General features: G+C 43.7%; 1 protein-coding gene across 1 annotated transcript in view; it reads right to left on the bottom strand.

Moving 5' to 3' along the window:
- Positions 1-12850, bottom strand: part of ahcyl2b (adenosylhomocysteinase like 2b) — a 39111-nt gene that overhangs the window by 18078 nt on the left and 8183 nt on the right. The window lies entirely within an intron of this gene.

Here is a 12850-nt window from a genome sequence, read left to right as displayed (position 1 = left end):
TTGGGAGTCTATGGAAGTATTGAAATGCATCCCAGATTGGAGATCAAAAGAAAAACTTGTCATCTGGTGGCGCTAGAGGAAAAATCAGGGGGTCACCAAAGTCTAAAGGACACATCCTCTGTGGACCATGAATGCACCAAAGCTTGTGCCAGTGCATGTGATAGATGGGCATATTTAACAGGATAAATGAAAACTGGAACCAAGGGTGACTAATAATAGTTTCAGAGATGTTTTAGTCTGGACCAGAGTGCCATCAGATCGACAGATTGGACTATACAAGAAAATTATGATGGAAAGGCAGTTTATATACCACTATCGCTGTGTATCACTTCAGAGGGCAGCTAATGGTGCTAATAATCCCAGACCCTATTACCAGCTATAATGGGGCTATTGGTCTCTTCAGGTTTATCGGATGGAGGTCGGATGAGGAGCTTTAGGAGCTCAGAGTTGAAGTGAAGGATTGAGGGTCATTTTGGGAGCTCAGGAGGAGGGAACACAGGGGCTTATGACATGTTTTTGGGACGAGATTACCACAGGTTAGCTCAGGCCTCAGAACAGTGGGTCCTGCCAGTGAAAATGACACGGTGGTTCGATTATCGCTGAGAATGAGAGCAAGTGAGCGAAGGACAGAAAGGTGGCCCATTGTGTTCTCACCATTTTGGATACATCTATACATACAAACCAGGAGGTGCAGATTTCTGACCCCACAACCTGACTTTCTCAGTATTCTTAATTCAATGCAATGAGACTTCAATTTCAAGGTGCTGAACGAGCTGATGCTTTTATGCACAGCTGCTTACAATGACCTGCCAGCCACATGCTGGTCAGCTGTTCCTGCAGCTTACTACCCTGCACTCTTTCTGCATTTATGAATGAAACGTGCATGAGCGACCAAAAGCAGGTGTAACAGAAAAAAGCATCAAAGCTGGGTGACCTGAGCTAACACTAAAAACATGACACGAGCCTCACAGAGACACATGTCTTTTGTAAGAGAGACACCGAGGACAACTAATGGAGACGTCCTTCTCGAGTACATCAGAGTGCCATCGAGGAAGAGGTCTGCATGACTCGGCAACATGTAAAAAAGCTTATTTTCCAAAACACTGGCTGCTATTTTGGAAAAATCATTATGTGGAGTTCATTCAATCAAAATTTCAAGAGCAGCTGGAGGCAGAAATGTCATTATGTCGACCGAAAAACCTCCTAATATTTACAGCATAACCGGGTTTGATGTTCTTTCATATCCATTCTGAATTGAAAACACTGAGGCAAATACTCGGAGACAAGAAAGATATTGAGCTGAACAAACGATCAATCCGTTCATTTTTTGTGTCAAATCAAATATAAGCTCGACTCTTCCCACGTCCGTCTCTGTCTCTAGCCTTGCCGTGCATTATAGATGGTGACTGATTGGGAGGATAACGACATGTGAATAATGAATGTTAACTCAATACTGGGACACATGGGAGCTCACCCTCAAACTCAGCTGTATGTGTGTGTGTGGCCATGTATAACTCATGTTGTGGGAACATAACTCTGTTTACACAGTCCCATTGTAGGGACTCGCCTTACTTGTGGGGACAAAATGCAGGTTCCCATCATGTAAATCATTAAATTTCATAGCGAAGGCTGGGTGAAAACCTAACGTGTGTGTGTGTGTGTGTGAGCTGGAGCTGTTAAAACTCTGTTTCTACTGACGGTGGCCAAGAGCCACATAGTAGAGGGGCTGTGGGATGCTGGGAATGAAGCCAGGTGTAGACAGTCCCACTGATGTGGACTGTGTTGGTTAGCAAGTAAGACTTGTTTTTGTTCATTTCAATGAAGGCTCTTGATGCTACCAAGCTAGAGGAGAAACATAAAAGCAAGTTTTCCAGCTATGTGTTAGAGTGGGGTGAAGGCCTTAGCTTGACCCCAAATAACTTCCCCTTCCTTTCAACTCCAACTTGGAAGCCCTGAAGCGGCAGCCATGCCAGAGCGAATGCATATCTGACCTTAGAGATCTCACAAACAGGCTTTGTGATCCAGCTGCTTATTTAACTCTGTGATGCTACACAGCAACACTCTAAAAACCAACATAAACGCCATCAAACGTAAATCCAGGCCGCTGCCATAATCAGCATGGGCTCGTCGTCCCTCCCCTGAAAGGTCATGGTTTGTTCCACTGTCGTGGTAAGCAGTAATGTTTCAGGACAGGGTAGAGGATCTCGAGCTGAACACAGTCAACAAGCCAGCTGAACACCATGGGATCTGTGGTGCAGGGCAGGGAGAACGTCTGGGCCGGCCTGGTGAAACAACACAAACCCCCTCTGGACAAGAGCACAGGAAAACAAACAGGCGCAGATGTACCGGAGCTGCAAATGCGATATGACGCTGTGTGGTTTCTCCTGCAGCCATTGAGCGCAGAGGCAGCTCATCCTGCATGCTGGCAACTCCCTCGATTAAAATCCTCACAAATTAATAAAGTTGTATTACATTAAACCTTAGGGACTATTGGGGGATTTTAGCATGAGCATATTTAGCACTTAGGAGCACGACATAAACATTTAATAAATGGTTTATAGCATTACAATGTGTTTGTACATAGACAAAGGGAGATTTTTAAGTGTCATTAACAGCTTGTCATATCATTATAACTGTGTTACTTTACAGTCATTCATTATCTGTTTCAACATGAGCCTTGACTTGGGTACCCACAGGAGGAGTTATATGTCTTGACAAATACATTAATAAGCACTCATATCTGCTTACAACTACATTGTAGTCAAAATTTCTAATATCTTGTAATCACCTTATTTATTTTTTTTAATAATCTGTTGACGTCAAACCTGTTTAAATCTCTCCAGTCATAAAGCCCAGTGAAAATAATTCCCTCTAACAACAATTTCCACTGTACTAAAATAGGCAACACTTAAATCTTGACGTCCTGAGCACCACCACCGTGAACAGTCAGCATTACCTTGCCGTTCTTTGATTCTCGGCTCTTCTCCATCGTCTTGACACCCGCCAGGTCACGCACTCTCCTCATTTCCTTTTCGGCTAAAATGCAATCGCAACCTCCGACTCAAACTTCACGGGAATGCAAACGCTTCAGTGACAAACTGAAGCTGAAACACCCCAGAAAAGTTTCTCTCTCCTTGTAACGCCTGTACCCTCAAGAGGCAGGCAGAACGAAATATTAACTGCAGACGCTGTCGCAAAAACAATGCAGCAGGGTGGACTTGGTTACAGGTAGGGCTGTGTTTGTGTATGAAACTTGAATCTCGTGTGGTACAGGTGGCACGCAGCCTTTCGTAAGATTACTTCAGATCCACCTGAAAAACAGCATGATGGTAAGTGCCAAGGTGAGAAAACAACAAAAACAGCAGCAAGTCAACTTCGGGTGAAGTTACTGCAGCTGTATATATGAAATGGTTGTAAATGTAAATCACCAAAAAGCAGCAAGACACAAGAACAATGCACATACTAAGAGCAGCAGGCCGTGCTGCTCTGTGTTGCAGCTGCACTCTATAAGCCTTTGGCACGACTTCAAGGACAAAAGATTTCGTCCACTAAAAATTAATGTTTAGCTAAAATGTTTCCAAGTCTTTGCGATGACATCCAGAGGCCGTCTAAATGTCAGTGAATGGGTCTTTGTGCACATCTTGAAATAGTCAAGCAGTACTCTGAGGTCACGATTTTAAGCCAACTGCACCTCGACTGCAGCAGTATGACGTCCTCGCCGATGCCACCGATCGAGCCAACGGGAAAGCTTGCTGGAATCATAACATTTGAGGTCACACACACAAAAACACACGTTTCTTTGGCTTGTGTCTAACCAGACTGAACGAGCATGCTCGCTCTCTTGCCAGCATAAGAAGCCATAAACCTCATTAAGTCATACAAACAAAGCCTGTGAGTTGAAGAGTAACATGACATTTAATGTTGACCAATGAGTAGTGCTGTTGAGGAGAGGGTGGAGCATAGGGCCATTTTTTTTTTTCCTATGTTAGCATTTAATTTGACTTTGGAGTGACATACTTGGATATATGGGGTTTTCGCTGCAAATTTTTAAGACAAAATTCCAAATATTCTCTGATTCCAGCTTCACAAATGTAATTATTTCCTGTTTTATTTCATATTCTATAATAAAAACCAAATTATCTTTTGACTTTGAACTGCTGGTCAGGCAAAACAAGCGATCTGAAAATGCTACCTTGGACCCAGGGGCAATGGGACATTTCATTTTAGTATGATAATAGGAGTGGGGTAATTAATATGTTAATAATTTGAGGGCATGAGTAACTAATTAACATGCATTAATCATTGTTCTATCCTTTCTTTGTTTTCCAAATATTTTACAAATAAATAAGGCTTCATCGGCCTGCCGGAACGTCTTGCCTCTTTACACTGTTCGTGTGACATCTGTGTGTACTCAGCTGTGACTACATGGATACAAGCTGGTATGTGATGCTGGAGACACACAGCAATGTCTTCACAGCTGTGATGTCTGCAGGGTTTCCACACATCTTCCATGTGAAAATTCTCTCCTTCAGATTTCCGCAAAGGACCTGAACGTTTCGGCTTCGAAAAACAAACCGTGCTCACGTCACTGTGTAGGAGCTTTTCCTGTGATTGCACGGGTTGCTTTTTTTTTTCCAAAGAGCGTCATCTTCTGTATGTTTCCACACCTGCGTTGGAAGGAACCTGATCCTAATCAAACACAATGGGGTCGTGGGATGAAGCAGAGACCACTGCAGCAACCCAACGCTGGGCCTCTTGAGCTGTCAGCTGGGTCTGAGGTCCTCTCTCAAGCCCTGCCTGAGAAAACATGTCACGACTGACAACACTTGGTGTGATTATGCTGTACTACAATGAGATAAATACCACATTCAGTTGCAAAACGTGTGACTTAAAGGTCCAGTGTGTAGGATTTAGTAGCATCTAGCAGTGAAGTTGCAGACAACTGAATACCCCTCGCCTCATTATTCCTCTATGGGGGTCACTAAAAATGCAAAAGGCGCTCTTGAGAGCCAGCGTTTCTTCTGTCCCTTCTGGGTTACAGTAGAAACATGGGGGTGCAACAAGGTTCCAGGGAAGAGGACACAGGAGTGAGGCGGTCATGCACGACAAAGAAAACTGAAACGCAGTGATGCTAATTAAGGCAAAACGGCCAGCTTGCCTTGCTCACCCATAATCCACCATCACTTTGAACCGCTCGGCAAGGTCATGTGCTTGGTTATGTTTTCCTGCATGTTTCCTGTGGGCTTCATATTTCTGATTAATTTCTTTGTTTACATCACACTCAAGCCCTCATTTCTCTTAATTTCCAACCTTGAGGCTTAAGTTGTGTACTTTTGCATGAATGTACAAAAGCTGAAGAGACAGCGATTCCTTCCTCTCTCGCAGGAGACTCATTTGTCAGCTTGTCCATCTGGTGAAATTTTAAAAACAGACCTTGAAATTGCACTGATATTGGGATATGTGTATGCGGCGTCATGTTCTACAGCAGTTTGAATATCTGAGCGTTTAACTAATGAGGGAGGATTGTCTCAGGTGAACTGAGGACAACAGAGTAGACAAAAGAAGACTTGAGCCCCGTCTCTCATCATTAAGTCATATTTCAAAACACAAACCTCTCAATTTTTACCACCTCAAGGCAGCCTTTCAAGCTGCAGGACATCCAGAATTTTTGCACTGGAGTGACAAATTGCTGACCGAAGAATCACCCATCAACTTAGACAGTTGTTTACTGTTTCTGAACCCACCCCCGCCAGAAAAAAAGGAGAAACCAAAGAGCCATTGTCCACAGTGTGTTTGTCTTTGTGTCAGAGATACTGAGACCCCAAGTGCATTGAAATGGAGCGGCGTCTGACTGACATCTGATGTGTGTACGTGCTTCCCTGACAGAGAAAGCGCTGCTAACAGCTGCGGTTTTTCTGATGCATTATGGAAGGGAAGCCTCAGCATGCACAAAGAGGGACATCCAACAGAAAATGCTCCACTTATCTCCATTGTAGAAGCTTTCTGCAAAGTCATAAGGTAACGCTATGTGAAGACAACTTGTTGGGACACTGACATTAATAGCACAAATACATATTGAGGAGTTGAGGCTACCACCTCACTGCTAAGGATTTATGTTTCCTGGCCTTGTGGTTTCAAAAATGAGTTTTTTATCATTTGTATGACAGCTGTTCCCCAATGACATTTCATTTCCTTGTTTTCTACTGCAAAAATGCAGACATAGATCTTGCTAAGTGCTGCGTGATATCTTGTCAGAGAGTGGGCCTGTTAACTGTACGGTTTCTAAACTTTAACGATAAATGCAGGAGACTCTGTAAGGGACGTAAGGTGGCACTAAAATCTGCACAATGCAAAGAACATGTCAGTAAAATCGCCTCTTTGTTGTTGACGTGAGACTAGTTAAGTGGTTGCAGTCCATCATTGTGACTTAACACTGGAAGCAAACTAGGCCAGGCCGGCAGAGACCTGTGCCAAGGTCCTTTGTGAGGAAGCCACAAAGGGAGAGAAGGGAAGGAAGTGTTCTCCTTCAGGATCAGTGGGATGCTGGCTGTTTACACCTCCTCAACGTTGCTCTCCTCTGGGGGGACCATGGCTCTGCCTCTGGCAAAGCAACGGATACAGTATGTGTACCAGGATTGGGCATTAAACAAAACCCATGTTTATCATTCTGACTTGTGTGTTTGTTGTTATTAATCTTGACAGAATATGTCAGCCGGATCTTTTAGCAAATCAAACCTGACAGCCACAGAGCAGATGGTAGCAGAGAATGCCCAATGTATTCGGGTGCCTATTATAAATATTTTCTTGGCATTCATTTCAAGTCACAAATGGTGTGAAAAGGTATTTTGCTTTCTATATTCATTTCACAGTGGACAGCATTTTTGGAATCACATTAATATTCAATCACGCTGGAAAAATGAAAAAGTCCAGGAGAAGACAAAAAACCCAATCCTGAATCAGACCATACACAGTCAGATGTACTGAACCAAAACCAAACACAATGCACCAGTGACCCATCTGAATGTTAACTGAAAACACGAATTGCTATTAGAGTATTATTGGTGTTGTGTCAACACCTACTCCGTTCTGGGAAGCTAGCGCCGGCCAGGAAATCTCGTATTACCAGACACACATCGCTGATGGGAGGATGAATGTGTTGGCAGCAAGTCGATATGCTTTCCGTCCAGAAACAAAGCGTAATAGGAAGAGTGTGTAATTTGTGGAGAAGTCTTCAGGTCAGTCTTCATTTTTTTTTTTAGAAGATGGCATGAGCAGGAATAGATGACAGCTGTCAAACTTTGAAGCCACAGCCAACTTTCACCAGCATATGGCCAGTGGTTGGCTTTAATGGTGCACTCCTAGTGCCTGGCTGGGTATGTGTGCCCATGGAATGACAGCAGTATGAAAGATGAAATAACATTAAAAGCAGAACACGCGGGCAGAGAAGATCAGAAAAGCTAAGTGCAAGGATGAGTAGTCTCAAATCAAAGTGCCAGTGGGCTTTTAATAGCTTTATGTTTGGCTGTTGACTGCCAGAAAGGCCTGGAAAAGTGAGTGATGGTATAAGAAAAGACTGCAGGGAGAGGAGTGGAGGCACGTGTCCTGTTAACGGCTTAACGCTGGTAACAAATGTCTGCAAATATCCTCAAAGCTAAATCCTAAAAGTGCTTTGGCTGACCGTACCGAATGAGGGAGTAATTTGGGGAACAAACATACAAGACTGGACCTCAACAAAATCTTCTGAAAGCGAGGTGAAAAGAAATGTAGGAACAAAGTGATCGTCCTATACATCCAATATCAAAAATCAATCAAAACGCCACTTCTTTCAACTAAAGTCTAAATGACACAGACATGAAATACCCTGACTTTCACTTCCTGGTAGTTCCACAACACTGAATCATACATTTCCCATAATGCAACACACACTGGCAACCCTTGCAATGTGTTTTTTTTTTTCTACCCCCCTTAATGATCAATAGATTGTGTTAGAATGAAACTCCTATTCACACGTGCATGAATGCACATCCACCCACACAAACGCACACTTGTTGGCAGTCACAACAAAGTGTCTCCATCCAACTCAGTCCATCAAATTAGTCCTGGGACACAAATAAATCCCAGCAATGTGTCATGCCATTATCAGACAGGCAGCACAAAGAGTCCATTGGCAGAAACAGCGGTCCAGACACCTTGATGGAGAAGTGCATTCTTGCGACATCTCTCATTAATACACTTGGCCTTGGCTCCTGAAGCAGCGGAAGTCTTTTCGTCTTTTAGGTCTACATGAGAGGCTACTGGACAAAGCAGCGGATGTCTTGTTTTTCAGCTCTCCCACGCACAGCACACTGTGGAGGGCACGCACTTGTTCATGCTTTCTTCTCCCTTCATTTTAGTCACTTCACTCTTTTTTCCCTCCTCCTCTCCTACTGCCACAACACTCTTCTTTATACAACTTGACGGACTGGAGAGTAGACCGCGGTTCATTATGTGCATGTTTTTAGGAAGCCCTTGGACGGCACATCAAACATGCTTCTCTATGCTCAACTGCTATTCCTGGTTTACTATTGTGCTTGTATACAAGAAAAGCAAAAATAGACTGAAGCAGACAGAGAGCTGCCCATGTTTTTCTCCGTCTGTCTCGTCTCTGCGCCTTTATACCACAAATCCACGCATGCACGCTGTCTTGTCCTTTTCACAACTTTCCATGCCTCCCTAACTGAAGCTGGATCAAACACAATCCCAGCTCGCCGGGGATGCCGTGCCCTCTGATTCAACTCGCACGGCGTCAGTGTCTGCAGATGAAAAAAGCACAGCCTGTGTTGTGTACTGCCTCAGACTGGCAGCAACAAGAAAAAAAAAAAACTGTTGTCTTTATATATTTCACTCTTTCTGATTGTCACCTTTCACAGAAAGGTCAACATTCAGGTCTGCCTCCAGGGCTTTACATTACACCTTCACAATGTATATATCTGGGATGACGTTGTTATGCGGTGCAGCTCACCATGACAGAGCTGACAGGCGGCCTGGTCTCCACAGAGCACGCTGCTGCTGATTGGCACATCGGCTGACAATCGCCTCTGACATTACTGTGGAGCTGGGGACAGTCTGTCACAGTGCAGCCCACTCTGCCCCTGGACGACTGCTGGCTTCAGTTGGAAAGCAATTTCACATCTCGTTCGTGTTGCATGACATGTGGTTTCAACCTCTGTGATGTGTTAGCAAAGGAAACAGTGGGGTGAAAGCAGTGTTCGTTTCACTATCAGCGGTGATATGCATGACACAAGCCCTGTGAGAGCATCTGCATGCACCGTGACCTGAATTCAATAAAAAAATAATTCAGTATTTCACTTATTTACTTCAAATGCTTTATCTTTTTAGCTATCACGATAGTGGTTATTAGATCTACATGAATATGCATAAATTCAATGTATATTTTGTTATTTGAATGCATTTATCCACATGTAAGACAGGCAGGGAATCATGACTATAATAACAGTTTCACTAGACCTCTGCTGTTGTGCAATAGGTTCATCATTTAACAGCGGTCGACAGCTCAGGCACAGTCCATTAAATCATACTGGCCAGCAGGGGGGCAATGTGCATGTTTAAGAGTGGCCACCTTTTGTCTGAGTAATGAGCAATTTTGCACATCAATGGCACTTTGAGTCACAAGTAGAGTTAATGACTAACACATTATAAACACACGCAGCGGAGCCATCTTTGATTCTGAGAGATTGAAATTAAAAACAGCAGCAGCAAGAAAAAAATAGTTTCTCCTGCACTGACACAGCTTTGAGAAAGAGTGTTAAGATTTCAGATTTTTCGACGTAAATGGCTCAAATAAGCTTCCATTTGAACAACAAAGCTGCTGTTTAGTAATCTGGGTGGCAACAACTACTCCTGGAAAAAGCCAGCAGAGAACCATGTCCTCAAGTCAAACCACAGGAAACACCACACACTTTGCTGGAAAGGCACAAAAACAGGCGTGAAACTCCAGCAGAGGGGCCTGGCTTTCAGTGAAAAGGCTGTGTCGCCGTTAAAAGTCTGGCAGCCACGCAGATGGAGCAATGGACAGGCAAGTAAAAGCAGAGCAGCACTGAAAAGAGGCAATACACACAGAGCACAGATGCACACATGCTTGCACAGATTACCCAGTGCATGCCTGTCAATGTATGCTGCTGTGTGATGGTCATGAGTACAGATGGGAAGCGTGAGCCAGCTGTTGTGACCTTGACTAACATACTAGCCAGGTCAACATGGCGGTGATGCCACTACTGGACTACTCTTGCTTGCAGTTGTCCATAAGCCAATAAGTTTTTATGCAACAAGTGTGATACAACAGTCTGCTAACAAGTCTGCGCGCGCAAAGAGGTACAGGAAACAAAAAGCTAAAAATCCCACTATACACACAGAAAACCCCAAAAGGGACGGTGGCTGCTCCAATCACGGCTCAATTACCCTCCTCTCATCCAATAGTGACCAAAAAGAAAGAAGAAGAGGAGCGAGGAAGCAGCTAGCGGGAGGTGGTGTGTGCGAGTGTGCGTATCTGAGCACAGCATGTTGCCCTGAGGGTGGCTGTGATGTAAGAATGGGTCCTGCTGATTTATATACTCAGACAAGTGCTCAGACTGTAAATAATGGCACACATACACACACAAAGTCACGAGTCAAATGTGCTCACACACACCCACTACCATACATACACTTGGCAGTTACTGAGCCCACATGCAATTACCAGTGGCCTAACACGTGGCGTGCGCACACACACACACACAGAACACGTACGTATACATTGCCAGAGGCTTCGTGCCAACACAGGGCTGAGGCCACGTCACCAGCTGTACCAGAGGAAGCCATCCACTGCTCTTTCCCTCTGCGCCCTACATACAGCGTCAGCATATAACGAATGGAAGAACACATGCACACAAATCATGCAGATGAAGGGCTAACACAACAAGTACCTGCTGCTTGACAAACTGGTTTAAACATGTTTAACACATGTTATGGGAAGAGCACTGCTGCTGCCAGTCATAAATCAAATACATTCTGTTGGAAGACTTGTATTTAAAATCATCTTATCGAGTACAATGAACACAAGCAACAAGCACAAGCAACAAACAAGACTACAAGTCTCAAGCTATGGCTAGTGGCTCTACGAGGCTGCACTTAAGCGCAGCTGTGTTTGAAACTAAAGGCTGATGTCATGCTAACATGCACTCAGTGATGATGCTAACTAACATGCTGATATTTAGCACAATGTTATGTGTAATTAGCACTAAACTCAAAGTGCAACTGATGGGAAGCGTTAGCTTTGCAGGTATTTTGACCCAACAATGGCACCATATGGAAAGCTAAAGGATCACCAGAGTTGTTGCAATTTGTGCCGAGGGGAACATGAATATCTGTACCAAACTCACTAAAAAACAAAAATGTCAACCTCACGGTGAGGCTAAAGCAAAACCCGAGCAGATCAACAATGTAAGAGGGATTCACCCGATGGAGGAACATGAACGTCTGCACACAATTTCATTGCAATCCATCCAACTGTGTTCAGATACTGCCACTAACTACTAAGTGTTAACTCCAGCTCACAAATAAGCACCCTAAACGCTACACCAACCGAACTGTAGAACTGTAGAGAAGAATCATAAAACTATATACTATAAAACTATGGAAAGTATGCAGGGACATCGACACTGAACACTGGCCACTAGAACAATCCTTGTCCTTCTGATATGGTCTGATAGTCACTGTAAAAGCCAGGGACACTGATACCAGCAAAGAGCAGGCAATGAATGACGGGGCTTAGTGACAGATTAAACCCTACCTGCTTTTTACCAGACAAGGGAGAGAGGAGAAGACAGCGCACTTGGGGCTTTCTCTTAACTTTTTCCCCTTTCGTTCGCATGCCTTTCCCTTCTTGTCTGCCACAGAAAGGAGGAAGAGTGCCAACACTGCAGGCTTTGCGTGTCATTCGAGGACAAGTTGAAGCTTTCAATTAGTCTTTTAAATTCATTTGAGGATTCTCTGCGACAAGGTCGGCCACAGTTTGTGGACTGCCCCAAATGAAAATTAAAATTCATATTAATTATTATATTATCCTCTACTAATCTAACTATAGTGGTTTATCTCTCTCTCTCGTGTGTACACGCACACACAAAAGCACGCTGTAGTTGTGTAACAAGGTCTTGCTGCCCATGTAGACCAAACCAGGGCACAGTTTGGAGCCAAAAGGCTTAGTGATCACATCCAATGATGGTGGTCAAATGACCCCTATTCACACTGGTGGAACAGTGATCGGCATTCCTATTGATCCCATTGTTAAAAGATCTATTGTTTCCGACATCATAAGGCTCTGAAATCCAAGAGAAAACAAATGATGTCAATACAGTGTTGCTGATCCAGTGATGGGCGGCTTTTACGAAAATTAAACAACAAGCTGTATCTACTGCATGCATCTGCACTCATCTACTCATCTATTTACTCGTGCAATTGTCATATTTTTTTCAAGCACTCCAGCTCTGCGAGTCAATAAATCCTTTGGCTGGATTGAAAAACAAATGCATTGTTGATGTCAATCATTAAGCTTAATGAAACCATGAATCCTTCCATAAGCTTGAAAGCAAGGCCTAATGATCTCAAGTCTCAAAAATTAAGTGGTCCATTTCTGGAATCGCATGTTTGTTTTTTCTCCCCCCCTCTTGAATTGCCAGAAATAGCCATCTCTCCCTGTGGGGAAGGTATAATTACATCAAAGGCACACAGATGGGGGTGGTGCTGGTCTATTTCTGAATAAGCCCATTATGGGGTCAATGATCTATGTTTAATTAGGAGTGTGAAGCAATTATTC

This window comes from Chaetodon auriga, chromosome 22, assembly GCF_051107435.1.
Source record: "Chaetodon auriga isolate fChaAug3 chromosome 22, fChaAug3.hap1, whole genome shotgun sequence".
Taxonomy (NCBI): Eukaryota; Metazoa; Chordata; class Actinopteri; order Chaetodontiformes; family Chaetodontidae; genus Chaetodon; species Chaetodon auriga.
This window is presented reverse-complemented; position numbering and strand designations above follow the sequence as displayed.